The sequence below is a fragment of the Etheostoma spectabile genome, chromosome 20 (assembly GCF_008692095.1).
Source record: "Etheostoma spectabile isolate EspeVRDwgs_2016 chromosome 20, UIUC_Espe_1.0, whole genome shotgun sequence".
In the NCBI taxonomy this organism is placed as follows: Eukaryota; Metazoa; Chordata; class Actinopteri; order Perciformes; family Percidae; genus Etheostoma; species Etheostoma spectabile.
Window position 1 is genome coordinate 22,998,978 of NC_045752.1, and position 13,030 is coordinate 23,012,007.

Below are 13,030 nucleotides of genomic sequence, written 5' to 3' on the forward strand. Positions count from 1 at the left end.
AAGCCCAAACGCGTAGTGCGGGTAAATTGGGAACGTCTGGAGGAGGCCCCTGTCCGACTGACTTTCAACTCACACCTCCGGGCGGAGCTTTTCGTGCATCCCTGTGGAGGCTGGGGGCATTGAACCTGAGTGGACATTTTCAGGCTAAGTCGAGGGTTCGGTCGGCCCAAGGCCCTTTTCTGCTGACTCCCCTCTCTCCTCTCTCCCCCCCGCCGTTCCATCTGTCTCCAATATTGAATAAAAGCATAAACCCCCAAAAAGGTAGCTCTTTAAGTTAAAAAACAGCTGTTTGACCTCTGCGAACGCAGATGATTTGATCCCAAATGAAATAAACGCAGCACGTATACCACGAACTAAGCTCAGCATTTAAACTGTTCTCACCCACCCTACATTTATCCCACCTCCCTACCACACACCAGAACACACACACACAACCCACCACACACACCCACATATATATATATATATATATATATATATTATATATAAATACACAGGCACTGATTAAACCTACACCAACATCCCTGCACGGAAGCTAAATGTGCAAGCCATAGTGAGCGATGGCTTTTGTGCAGTAAATAACGCTTCTTTATATCCACATTGGATTAGCTCACTACAGAAGCACTTGTTTGTCATGAAAACTGAGTTATCAAAACTTTTTTCCTCTTTGCAACGCTTTGGCAATGGCAACTGCAAGCAGCGCGCCCCGCCAGGAAATGGGTCAATGGATTTTTTCACGTATTATGACTTGACCGTCGCATTCATAATGGAAATTAATAAGTAAAAAAAGGAAAGAAAGAGAGCAATAATTTGCCCCTTTCTGAAAGAGCTTGCCCCCCAGTGATTGCAGGTGTGTAACATGGGAGGGGGAGAGAGAGTGAGATAATGAAAGTAGGCGAGCGAGACTGGTGCTTGGGTAGTGTGCGAATAAAAAGAAGAGGAGCAACGGAGAGGAGAAGTTTTGTGTCGGCTGTGCACCTTAAGTGCAGAGAGATAGGTGGCGGAAAGAACGTGTGTGGGCGTACGTGCTCTCCCCCCTCCTCTGCGTGTCTGGAATCTAGTCAGTCGGTTTATCAGGTGTTGTTTGTAATTTCTTCGCATCATCTCTCCTCAGGCCATGCTTCATTCCCACACCTGCTTAGCAACAGAGAACCACAGTTAATGTTATCCCTTTGTTGAACAGCACATCACACCTACAACACAATGAAGCAAAGCTTCAGTGTATGAACTCACAATTTGTTTCATTGTTAATTATTGGTAAACCTAGGTTTTGGTTTAAATTCCATAGCGAGAACCGCTGTCCATCAGCACTGTACAGCTGCCCAAACATGGTCAAGGTTGGTACCTTGGTGACTTTGTTAGGAGACCAGGAAAACAGACCAGTTTGCCTCGTCAACGCTCACAATCTGTTGTTTCTCTTGCAAATGTCTACGCACATAAAAACAACCGATTGATGGCTTAAACTGAGTGAAAGCTACTGCCGTATTAACTCTAGCTGCGTCCTGTCCGTCAGGAAGAAACACATCCGGAAATCTTAATTTATTCTACTAATTAATTATAAATAGATTCACGTTGCAGGTGTACAGTCATCATTCGGTCCGGACCCCATTGGCAAAAGACAAAAGAACTCTCTCTAAGGAATAAAATGGTTGGTGGAGTCGAGCCTAACACAGCACCACTTATTAAATACCACAGTGCACCGGCAGGAAGTAGGCTAGTGGTCACTGCACATAGACGAAATAGAATAGATAAGAATGCCTTTATTGTCATTATACACACGGTGCAGTACCTTTAAGTTGTCAGCACAAAAAATGTAAAAATATAAAATATAAAAAATAAACATAATATGTAAGGGAGTTAAAACAAAAGAGAGGGGGAATGTGCGTGTCTGTGAGAGACACTTAAATAGTAAGAAAGATAATAGAGTTTGTATACACATTATGCACAAATACAGTTTGGTGTATCCAAAAGTCCGAGGTATTAAATATGCACAGATGTGTTTATGGCTTTGGGGAAAACATGCTGGAACTGTATGTAAAACTGAAACCTGTACAGTATGTTACAAAAACTCACTAGATCATCGAAATGGCCACAAACTAGCTGTCAAATAGCACAACACTTAGAGACAACATTTACATTACACATGAACAGTGATTAAAGAAATCATTCAAGGTTATCAGCCTGATAATTAGTCATCAAAAGGTAACAGTAGTAACGAAGCAGCGATAGAATACACCACATTTTAAATACCCTCTCATATGAAAAAGCCCCATGTGCCTTTATAATATCCAGGTCATATAAAATAGCTTGACGCCAATGAAATACAAATAACAACCACAATTAAGAACTACATTCCTTAGCACCTGTTCCACTCTAAGCAGTAGGGGCATGCGTCTTTATATGCACATCCTGATAACCACAATTCCTGGCACCAACCCTAAGATAGGTGATGTTGGCCTTAATGAACAAGATCATTGACAGGAACAGTCATCGTGAGGCAAATAACTATAGTAAGCGTTTTGGCCAGGTAGTCCTCAGTGGGGTCTCCGCTCATGTTGGAATGGCAATTGATACTATTTTTTGGGCGGTTTTTCAATATCAATCTTAGAATAAGTACTTGTTTTACTTGTTTAGTTAGTTTTTCAGTCCAACACCAGGGAGCGAGGGTGGTGGCTTCTGGCTCCACACCAAATCTTTCTCAAGCCACAGGATCTTTTTGAGTATTTTTAAAACAGTTACATTTTCATTTTCCCGCAGTGTCGCGACCTTGAACTGGCAAATCATATGGAGCACAAAGGTTATTACTGGGGAACATATCCCCATTCTTCTGCAAACTAAAACTAAAACAAAATAGGTTCAAGATCTAAAATGCTGTAAAACCCAATTTCATGCATCTTAAACACTACATATACAAAAAAATAGAAACATCAGACAATTTTGTCCTCTCTTAGAGGTTCGGATGACATGGTCATCTCTAGGTTTTGTGTTTCCGTTCAGAAGATGACGACTATTATAGAATCAAAGACACACAAAATGATTAGGCTAATTGAAACATAGTTTACTTAAGATCTGCAGATGAGATATATCATTGGACATGTTACATGCTGACGTAGCGTTTACCTCGGATGTGTCAAATGACGTTCATGAAACCCTATCTTATTTTTGAGCCAATACTTCTTGAACAGAGAGCACCATCTATGGGCTCAAGAAAATAAAGAAAATTCTTCATGAGCGTCATTAGGCTTCATTTGGCCATCACTTCCAGATTACCAAAACACACCATGTGCACACATACAGCGCAAAACTATGTCCACACCTAAACAGGGCAACGGCATTGCTGGACTCTCAACTCGTAAGTGCAGTCTAAACTTTCGTCAAGATATTAAATTATGTTTAAATAGGACCTCATCTACAGTATATTGTAGCACATCTAATCAAATTGGTATCCATAATCTTTGGAAGTGACAGCGGATCTTACATTTTACGTTTCGTGTTCTATTATAATTAAAAAGTCACACACTAGTAACCCCAATACAGTTGATGATCAGTGTTGGTTTCCATGTTTTGAAATTCAATGGACATTACCACTAACAAATGCAAATTGACCACCCAAATAACTATATTCATTGTCGGTAATGTAATGCAGATTTGGAATACCACTAAATCGATCAAGGCAGTTACGCTCTGGTCTCTGCGCCGGGAAACCACACACATAATAAAAGAGTTCTGAAGCAAGGTTGGACAGCAGGGGTGTGTGAGTATTTCAGGTATTCATGCTTCATTTGTCTATCAAGCAACTTTTGATAGCATGACCTTTTCCAGTGCATTAAAAAAATGGATAACGCCCCGGGCTAGACTTGAGAGGATGTAGTGTGTGTGGTGTGTTTTGTGTGTGTGTATGGGGTCGGGGTGTGGACAGGACTGTTTTGTGATACATCATATCCCTTGGTCACCTATTGGGTGAGTCATGTCAGCACAGGTTATTCCTTATTTTGTTTAAACCTGCGTTGATGTTTTGTCTTGTGCGTCACAGGGAGCTATTCATTTATGTGTCGCATGATGGCTCGGAAAGTTTGCTCACACAAAACGGAGCTGCAATGTTTTTATCCCACACTACGCCATCCGGGTGCAAAAGGGGATTGCTGTTAACTTTCTTTTCTCCTGTCTTTCCTCCCATCTGATTATCATTAACACTTTACATGTTTAATTAGAATGTCACAGAAAGATTAATATAAACATTCTAGTTGTAGCAATTAGACGTCACTACAGAGACATTTCGTGATTGTAGGCGGTGCACCTCTAGACCTGGGAAAACCCACGCACTTCCAACAAATTTGATATTGCTTCTGCAAGTCAGTCTGGCCAAGAGCACGTCAAGCCCATTTCTATTTTACAAATTGGTCACCATCAGAAACGTGAGGCGTTTACAAGTCAACAGCTGCCACCGAACGCACACCGTTGATGCGCTGTCGTGCTACCGTCACCACGGGATCGGTGGTCGTGATTGTTTGAAGACTATCCCAATGCGCCTCGAGAGCATTGCCGCGGGTTTTGCCTTATTGGAAATGCTATGAACTGAGCTGAGAAGGGGCTGGGGAAGGTTTAAGTGTCTGGTGTCAAACCAGGCTAGTGCACCTCAGTCATGTGTGAGTCGACTCATAAGGAATGAAAGGGACGCACCTGATGTTCATTCAACTTGTGGTCTTTCTAAGTAGACGCAAGCTGTTCAACTGTTTGGTAGAATGCAGTGCGCTACGTTTTTGATATTTTGGATTCTATTACATTGCTTGGTGTTTTGCTATGGGACATTCTGCCTGTGTTACACTTGCTCTACGCACGGGGAAGTGTCAGCCTGATGATTCTTGCTCTTTTTCAGCAACAGCTGCAAACATTTGTTAGGCCAGACATGTCGTTTGTAACGTGTCCCGATTTAGCTATCCGTATTAACAGCATTGTCCTAATGTGTGTATTATTCACACATTTTGATGGAGGGAGATTGTGTTTCCGCGAGCAGAGGTAAAGGCTATAAAAGAAGCTGTGGAATCATTGGCACAGTCAAATGTTGAATCATTGTATTGTGTTCATTTCTTGCTGCAGTGCAGCAGAAACAAGGGCTTTATGGCAGTTTTTAAAACTATAGCCAGAACTTCTTTTTTTAGTCTAATTAGTGATGCCTCTAAATGATACCCACATTGCAGTAACAATTGTGTGTTAAAGAAAAATATGGAAAACAATAAAAAACCTTGCGACCATCTTGCCATTTTAATAATACGCCTCAGCACTCTGCCTCCACATTTACCAACAGCGAACGTCTAACCGGTCCTGAGCACTTACTGCACAGCTGGGGTTAAATACTTGCTCAAGGGCATATGACAATCAGTGCTCGGGCACACATTCAAGGCAAATGGGCCAAGTGTGAGTTCCCCTCTTATTAAGTCAAAAATATTGAAAATCATATTGAAACCTGCATGTGGTCTCGTTACAGAAATGTGCCTCATGAATAATTCTTATTGATGTACGAAGAAGCTTTGTGAGCCTTTTTCTTATTTTCCATGCATAACTAGATGGCACGCTTGTTAAACCAAAGGTTCGAAACACAATCAGGGTGTTTACATGCAGAGCAGTCAAACAGGTTTGGTCTTACCCCGTTTAAGAGAATACATTGCCCCCATATACATACGCAGGAAAGAAGGGCGAGAATACTATACACTCTACCACCCCGTACAGATAGGTGCGCTGTGCCAACGCACAACTGTTACACTAAGGCTTTTTCGGCCACTAAATTAGGTCATTTATTCAAGCACTTAATGTTTCATTCACACAGCCTGAACAGTCGTAGGAAAGCACAGTGCCCTCGCCAGATGGACTGGCAAACATTGTTTGGGTCCACGTCTGTATGCTTACCAATAATTACCAATAGCAACGCTAACGTAGCTAAACTAATGTGTAATGTTAGCCCGCGGCCTCCAGCGGCACAGCTAATTCCCTCTATTTCTTTGCCAGACACAGAGGTTGAAAACCCCGGAGACGGACACATTGTTCCGCTAGCCGGGGCTGTTTTCTCACATCTAAGAATGCAAGGAACAGACTCGTTTTCTGGTAAAACGTTCTTGCTGGTTGTTTTGGAATAGAATGAAGTTAAGAAGGAAGAATAAAGGCTGTTTACCGTTTGACACGAATAGAGTAGTTCTTCCTGTTATGTGTACACACACCCCCAGCACAGAGACGACCTGCAGTGCTCCTTAATAACAGCTAGAAATAACAGCACAACCAATACTATGTAAAAACAAGGTCTTGATCAAGAAAACCCCACAATAGCTACAACGATTCCATGCGTTTTTTTTAGTGTTCTGGACGACAGCGGGCAAATGGATTAACGTGCAAACTCTAACTCAGTCTGCACGAAAGCAGGAGCCAGTTCAGTGACCCAAACTCTAGATTGTTTTTCGTGCTTGAACACAGTTTTCAAACTCTACACACTTCTCCATACTTTAACCACAACCTGCACAACGCTGGTTGATTTAAAGCACATTTGTCAACGCTAACACACTGCTGTCCACAACCCACATCAAAACATACGGATTTCAACTGGTGTATTTTAACACTGCTGACTGAAATGGTTTTTGTTTTAGCAGTGTTAGTGAACTCATACATGTATAGTAGAGTATTATAGGGAAAAATCAATAAAGACCCTTTTGAAAATCAAGAAACACCAAATAGTTTTTCTCAATTGCTAAACCTCACACTACAACTCATGGCTTGAACTAAGTTCTAAGTTTTCGTACTCTATTTGCTAGACTTGTGCATCTGGTGTCAAAACCTAATCCACTTCACCCGACGGTAAAACACAATTGATCTCTCACTTAACTTTTCAGGAAAAACTCGAAACCATTTTTCTGCTCTTATGCCATGTTCATCATACTGGTAAACCCAAGCGTGTCACAAAATCAAACACAAATAGAGAACACATGTCCATTGATTGAACCAACCATCTCAAAATTGCTTTCATTGTTTCAAAGCTCTGGACACAACCATATAACCGATTCAGAAACAAACAGGTTGCCTCAGGGGGGGAAATTATTGTGCTGTCATGAAGGCTTGGCGACCCCAGCCCAACAACAAGAAGAATTTCACTCCACTCTTTGATTTTTGTCCACTTTTTAGTATGGTTTGTATAATGTAGTACAGTGCATGTAGGCGTAACTGTACAATGAACAAATCGTAGAACACTGTGGTTTCCATTTGGTAACAGTACTGACTGCTCAATAATTTTTAATGGTACAGGTTCATATCCAAAGAGAACTAACTTAATATAGTGTAGTTTATGTTTTGACAGATGTGTTTTTTTCCATCTGGTGTATGTTTACGATGCGCTGGTGGATATGTTGGCGACATGGTAGTAACACTGTTTTGAGAGCGAAAGTTTCATTTTGCAAGGGAGTCATAGGTTTTTGAACTAAGTGCTTGAAGAGATGAGTTTTGTTTAACTTTTCAGTAAATGAGGAAGGGTTTCAGAAGTTGTTTTTTACCAATTGAGAAAAACACTGTAAGTGACAACATACGGTAAATACATACATGGGAAAGCTCATGAAGCATCTTTTGTGAAAATAAAAGAAACAGTTTGGTTTGACTGAACGATGAACGGTAAAAGGCCAAAGATACCAATTGTCGGTAAATTCTGCGTTACAGACGCAGCAGTTGTGAAAATGTGAAAAAACACTTCCTTGTTACTATAGTTAAAACTGTGCCTTATTGTTTTTCCAAACGTAATGAGGTGTATGCAATGGGAACACACAGGTATTTGTTTATAGATAATTCCAAGGGCAAGGTTGTCAAATTTACTGGACTATTATGTACTTTAGTTGTTTACCTTTCCAGTTATTATTGTAATTACTACAGACAATAAAATAAATCTTATCTATTTACTGTAGGTAAGCAAACTGCGGATTTTTCATTAATTCTTGTGTCCGTCCTAAACTTGTATAAAAAATCAGAAAGCAAATAAACCAACAAAGTATAAGATATACTATATCTATAGCCTACAAGTCACAATCTTAACCTCTCCCTAGAGAAACACGTTTCACTGCCCCTGCTGTGTGTGTGTGTTTTGTGTTGTGGTGTTGTGGTGTGTAGTGTGTGTGTTGACTGCTGGTCCGATAGGTGTGTTAACCTGCAGGTGCTTGTGGAGTTAGCACAGGTTCCCGTTGATCTTAAGATGGACATGTGTTCAATTCAAAACAAACAATCTGTCAACGTGAACCCACCCCATTAAATGCTGAAATGACAATGGTTGGGATACGGTCGCTGCTAAGTTACCAACCAATTGTCATCCTTGGTAAATTGGGGTCAAGAACATTTGACAGACAGCGGCCAGAATAGGAGCTAAGACGATACTAATGACAAAACAACACATCAGACAAAAAGGGTCCAGAGTAAGCGAGGCAAAGAATACCAAAAAACGAAGTGCAAGTCAAACAGAGAACACAGGAATACAGGAAAGCAGATGAGAAACAGGTAGATCAACAAAACACAATCCAGACAGAAATACAACCTGACAAAACAAGAAAACACAGAGACTAAATACACAGCTAATGAGAACAAGAGACAGGTGACACGACGACTCAGTGAACAAGTGAAACAACATCAGGGTGGGAGAACAATTACAAAGGTGGGAAAACACAGGGCAGGAAGGTCCAAAACAAAGACAAGATGAAAAACAAACTAGCAAAATAAAAACAAGAACACGAAAACATCCAATCAGAACATTGCTGCATGGACATGTTATAATTTGCTTGGGAAGGAATTCAACTACGTTAGTCACACAAGTGAATGAATTGAAACAAAACATGGCATTATAATACAACAAAATTTAAGACCCTTTCTGCGAGTATACATCAAACTCTAATACAAAAACTGCCCGAAACTGATCAAAAATGAACGTAAGCGTTAGAAGTGTAGTGGTAGTAAAACGTCTGAGATTGCTTGCAAAATGTAAACGAATCAAAGTCAAAAGTATGACCTAATTGATTTACTTCGGTAAAGTACGGAGTAAACTTATTTATGTGAGATTGATGTAATGAGCAGCTGGAGTTCAGCAGAAACGTCATCTTCTCCACGCTTATATACACAATTATTGACCTAGAAAACAGTAATCACGGCGAGAGTGCCTCATGAAAGCATGCAGACACCTCATTTGTGAGAGCGGACCGAACGCCAGCAGCCCACTCCGACACTCCCCACCTTCCGGTCAGCATGCGCGCTGTTGTCCTCCTCCTCACAGCCTCTTCCATCATCCCCAACCTGACACATATGTTGTGCAAATAAAACAGTGCGTCACCACCTGTGCACAAGGCAGAGTAAAGAGAAGACAGACTTTGTGATAAATGAAAATACAGGAACCACAGTAAGATAGTGTGATTGCACACGCCGTTCTAGTTGACTTTACACTGTTGTTTTGGTAGGATACCATGAATTGATTACGAAATTACAACATAAATAATGTAATGATTCATTACCTTAGGGCAACACTGGATGTACTTTCAAGTCATATCTGCAGTTAAACCTTCTATTTATTTCCAATAATTTAGTTGGTTTCCAACAAATCACTGCTGGTATATGTTGCCCGTGTAGTGTTTGGGTGTTTTGAAACTATTACATGTATAACCCAAGCAAACGCACCTGAGCCAGTGTAAGTGTGGCCCTGGGTTCAGGAATGTTCCCTATTTTTCACTCACATATAGCGGGGTATACCCTATTCCCAGGGCGACCATGCGCCATCAAGACAAACTGTCTAATGCCCCATGTCTAAATTTTCTCTTGCTCAGTCCTTGGTCCGGTTGTCTTCCAGTGCAAATATTTCGTTCATTTTTTTTTTTTTTTTTTTTTTTTTTTATTTTACAGCAGCAAAATGTTACTGACATGTAGGCTATCTACTAATGCAGTGTTCAGGGATCTGACGACTGCATTACTCTTTCAATGTTATGTGCCCATCCCCTGCAATCCTTGCCAGGGTACACAGTGTGAAGCAAGCTGCGGTCAGGGTGAAGGGTACCTCCGCTAGACATCACGTCCAACATAGGTATTCACGGTGTATGTTCAGAATTTCTCCAGCAACTGTCTTTCGCAGGTTTGAGAGAATGAATGTTTTTTCCTACAAAAAAAATCCTAAGTGGGTTTTTAGGGCGTGTTTGCACACCAACAGCCTTTAGTTCGGGTGAATGGAACGAGAGCAGTTTTGACTGTGGTGTGGTTGTTTGGGCAAGGTGAGAATGTCAACAATCAAACTTGGGCGCGCAACCACAAGACCAAACAGCGCGTTACCGGAGAATCTGGCTTAAGAGTGGTATCCGTAGATGAACCGCACCAACGATCATACTACTACAGTCTGATCTGATGTGCTTCTTTATTTCAGTTTTCCGCTCTGAGGTAGAGCAGCGTCAGCATCCCTAAACTTTGTTGATTCAAGCCCAGAGTCTCCAACGGGGCTCTGTGTCTGTCGGAGGTTCTGGGATCACCGCAGTAGCGAGAGCAAGTCACGTAATGTACAGCAACTAATGGTGCAGGTAGATTATTTTATGACAAAGATAGTGGAATCGGTATCATCTAATAGCCTATTATACTTGATTTTTCAAACTAGCACGACTCCTCCAAACTTCGAAAAGTACAGATGGAGAGTCATATTGAATGCGCCGTTTGTGACATGAGCGTAAATCTTGGTAAAAAAACAAATTCTGAAAAATATTAAGTCCAAGTGAGGTTTAATTAATACATAATTGCCTTTAAGGAATTACTTCTCAACAAAGAATGCAACAGAGGAGGGAAGAGTAAATTATGCTAGGATACATGGTGCTGTCTTTAGATATAATTAGAAAAGTGATCACAAAGGGAGAATAAATAATGAAGCATACAGAATGCCTTAACTGCAATATTTTTATTGTGGGTTTTTTTTTATATTTGGTTGTAATCTGTTTTCGCTTTATATAAAGATCCACTTTCCAGCAATACTTGAGTCAGAAGAACTAGTAAATAGTGCATAAAATTCAACACAAATGCATAAATGCAGTGTTTAAAAAAAAAATCCCCCCCCCCAATCACAAACAAATTTTAAAAATGAAAAAACATTATTTTTATTCTTACAATTTTTTTTTACCACTTTAAATAACCAAATCTCAGCAGGCTTTGTTTTTTGGCAAGAACTAAGGCTGTCTTTTTTCATCCGGTGCACATTATTTTCAATGCTTGTATCAGTGAGATTTTCTGTTTTGCAAAGATAGCACATCCATTCGCATGCTGACCACAGGTAGGGGGGGACACCAGAGGAGCAGGTCTAAGAAGACTTTTGTGTGAAAAAAATACTTTTTTTTAACATTTGTTCATGGTTCTAGGCATGGTTTTCGTAGCAGTTTTCCAGATTTCAAGTTAGGATGTAAGTCTTAATGCTTTCATTTTAATTAATTGTGACTATTTTTCCGATGGGCATTATAACAATAAAATACATGGATGTGTAACATGATATTTGCACACAGAACATTTTTTGTTCAGAGGTAATGTGAAAATGCAAAAGTACTTTGTAGACCTGGTTGGCTAAATTTTAATATTTTGTTGCAGCAAAAATAATGTTCCATAATCCTGCTCCTATCCCTCTCACGGGAACCATCCCTTATCGTGGTGAGTAGCGTTTGTGTTTCCTATGAATGAGGGCTGTGTTGTCTTGACTTTGTGCTCCACTGGTAGGGTACTCCCATGCCAAGTGGTCTCAGGTGAGGGGGCCAGACGAAGAATGGTTCAAAACACTATGACGAGACCGAGGAAGAGTCGGGAGTGACCCTGACCCGGAGGAGGCCCGTTGGCCCCGCTGGAGCCAGGCCCCAACGGCGGCGGTTGTCATCAGCGCCTGGTGGACGGTTTGCCACGGAGCCCGGGTCGGGCACAGCCCGAAGAAAGCTACGTGGCACCCCACTCCATCACCATGGCTCAACCACCTGTGGGATGAACCTGGGGTCGGGTGCCTGCCATAATGGGTGTGCGCGAAGGTCAGTGGGCCTCGACCGGACCAGACCCGGTCTGCAGAGGCTGTGCTCTGGGGACGTGGACAGTCCACCTCTATTTGTGTAGGAGCGGAACTTAGTGCGAGAGGTGGAGGTACCAGTTTAGATCTGGTGGGGCTTCCTCACGCACAGTCTCGGTTCTGGAACCGTCACTCCTGACGGGGTTGGACGTCTGTCCTACTCCGAGTTGCCCAGGTGTTGAGCGCGCAGGCGTGCGGGTTGTGGGGATACTCCAAGCCCCCGGCTGAGCGCCCGTGCGTGGAGTTTACCCCGTGGACAGAGGGTCCTCCTACGCCTGGGTTGATGTGGGGTAAAACTCTGAAGCTGTTGTTGATATGACACCAAACAGGAGTTTCAGATTATTAAGCCTTCTTGGGAGACCTTGAACTGGAGTCCTGTATGGGGCTCCAGTACGGGACTCCATGTTTCTTGCTGGGGGACGTAACGCACCACAGTGGGCAATGATGGAGATACTTGTGAGAGGCGTGATGAGGGGAACGGCCTCCATCTACATCAGCGTGGTGTTTGTTGTTGGAATTTTCTGTGTAGTTCATGGATTGTCCTAACAAACACCAGTTCGAACATCGAGGATGCTCATAAGTGTAGTGGTAACAGAGCAACGCTAGGCCAAAGGTCAATGATCGTTTTTTAATAATAGTTTCATCTGATCTGAGGACCGTATGTTTGGCACCGGGTGAAGAGAGGGCAGCGAGCTGTTTTTCACATGATCACCACTGGTGGTGAGTTGGGTCAAGGGGTGGGGGAGACTCTGGACAACCTGGGTAGACCAAAAGGCCGTAGTGCGTGGTAATTGGAACGTCTGGAGAGGCCCTTTCGACTGGATTTAACTCACGACACCTCCGGCGGAGTTTTCGTGCATTCCCGGTGGAGGTGTGGGGGCATTGAACCTGAGGGGACAATGTTCAAAGTTTCATGGCTGAAAGCTGCGTGCGGGAGCTGTGGTCTTAGGTCTTCAAGGGGCG

The 13,030-nt window shown here is 42.1% G+C and overlaps 1 long non-coding RNA gene across 1 annotated transcript in view; it reads right to left on the reverse strand.

Annotated features, from left to right (window-relative positions):
* LOC116670614 (uncharacterized) overlaps positions 1-13,030 on the reverse strand; it is a 23,924-nt gene that overhangs the window by 5,872 nt on the left and 5,022 nt on the right. Inside the window, exon 2 of the long non-coding RNA XR_004327069.1 lies at positions 5,760-5,766. This is a non-coding gene — a long non-coding RNA (uncharacterized LOC116670614). The remainder of the gene's footprint in view (positions 1-5,759; positions 5,767-13,030) is intronic.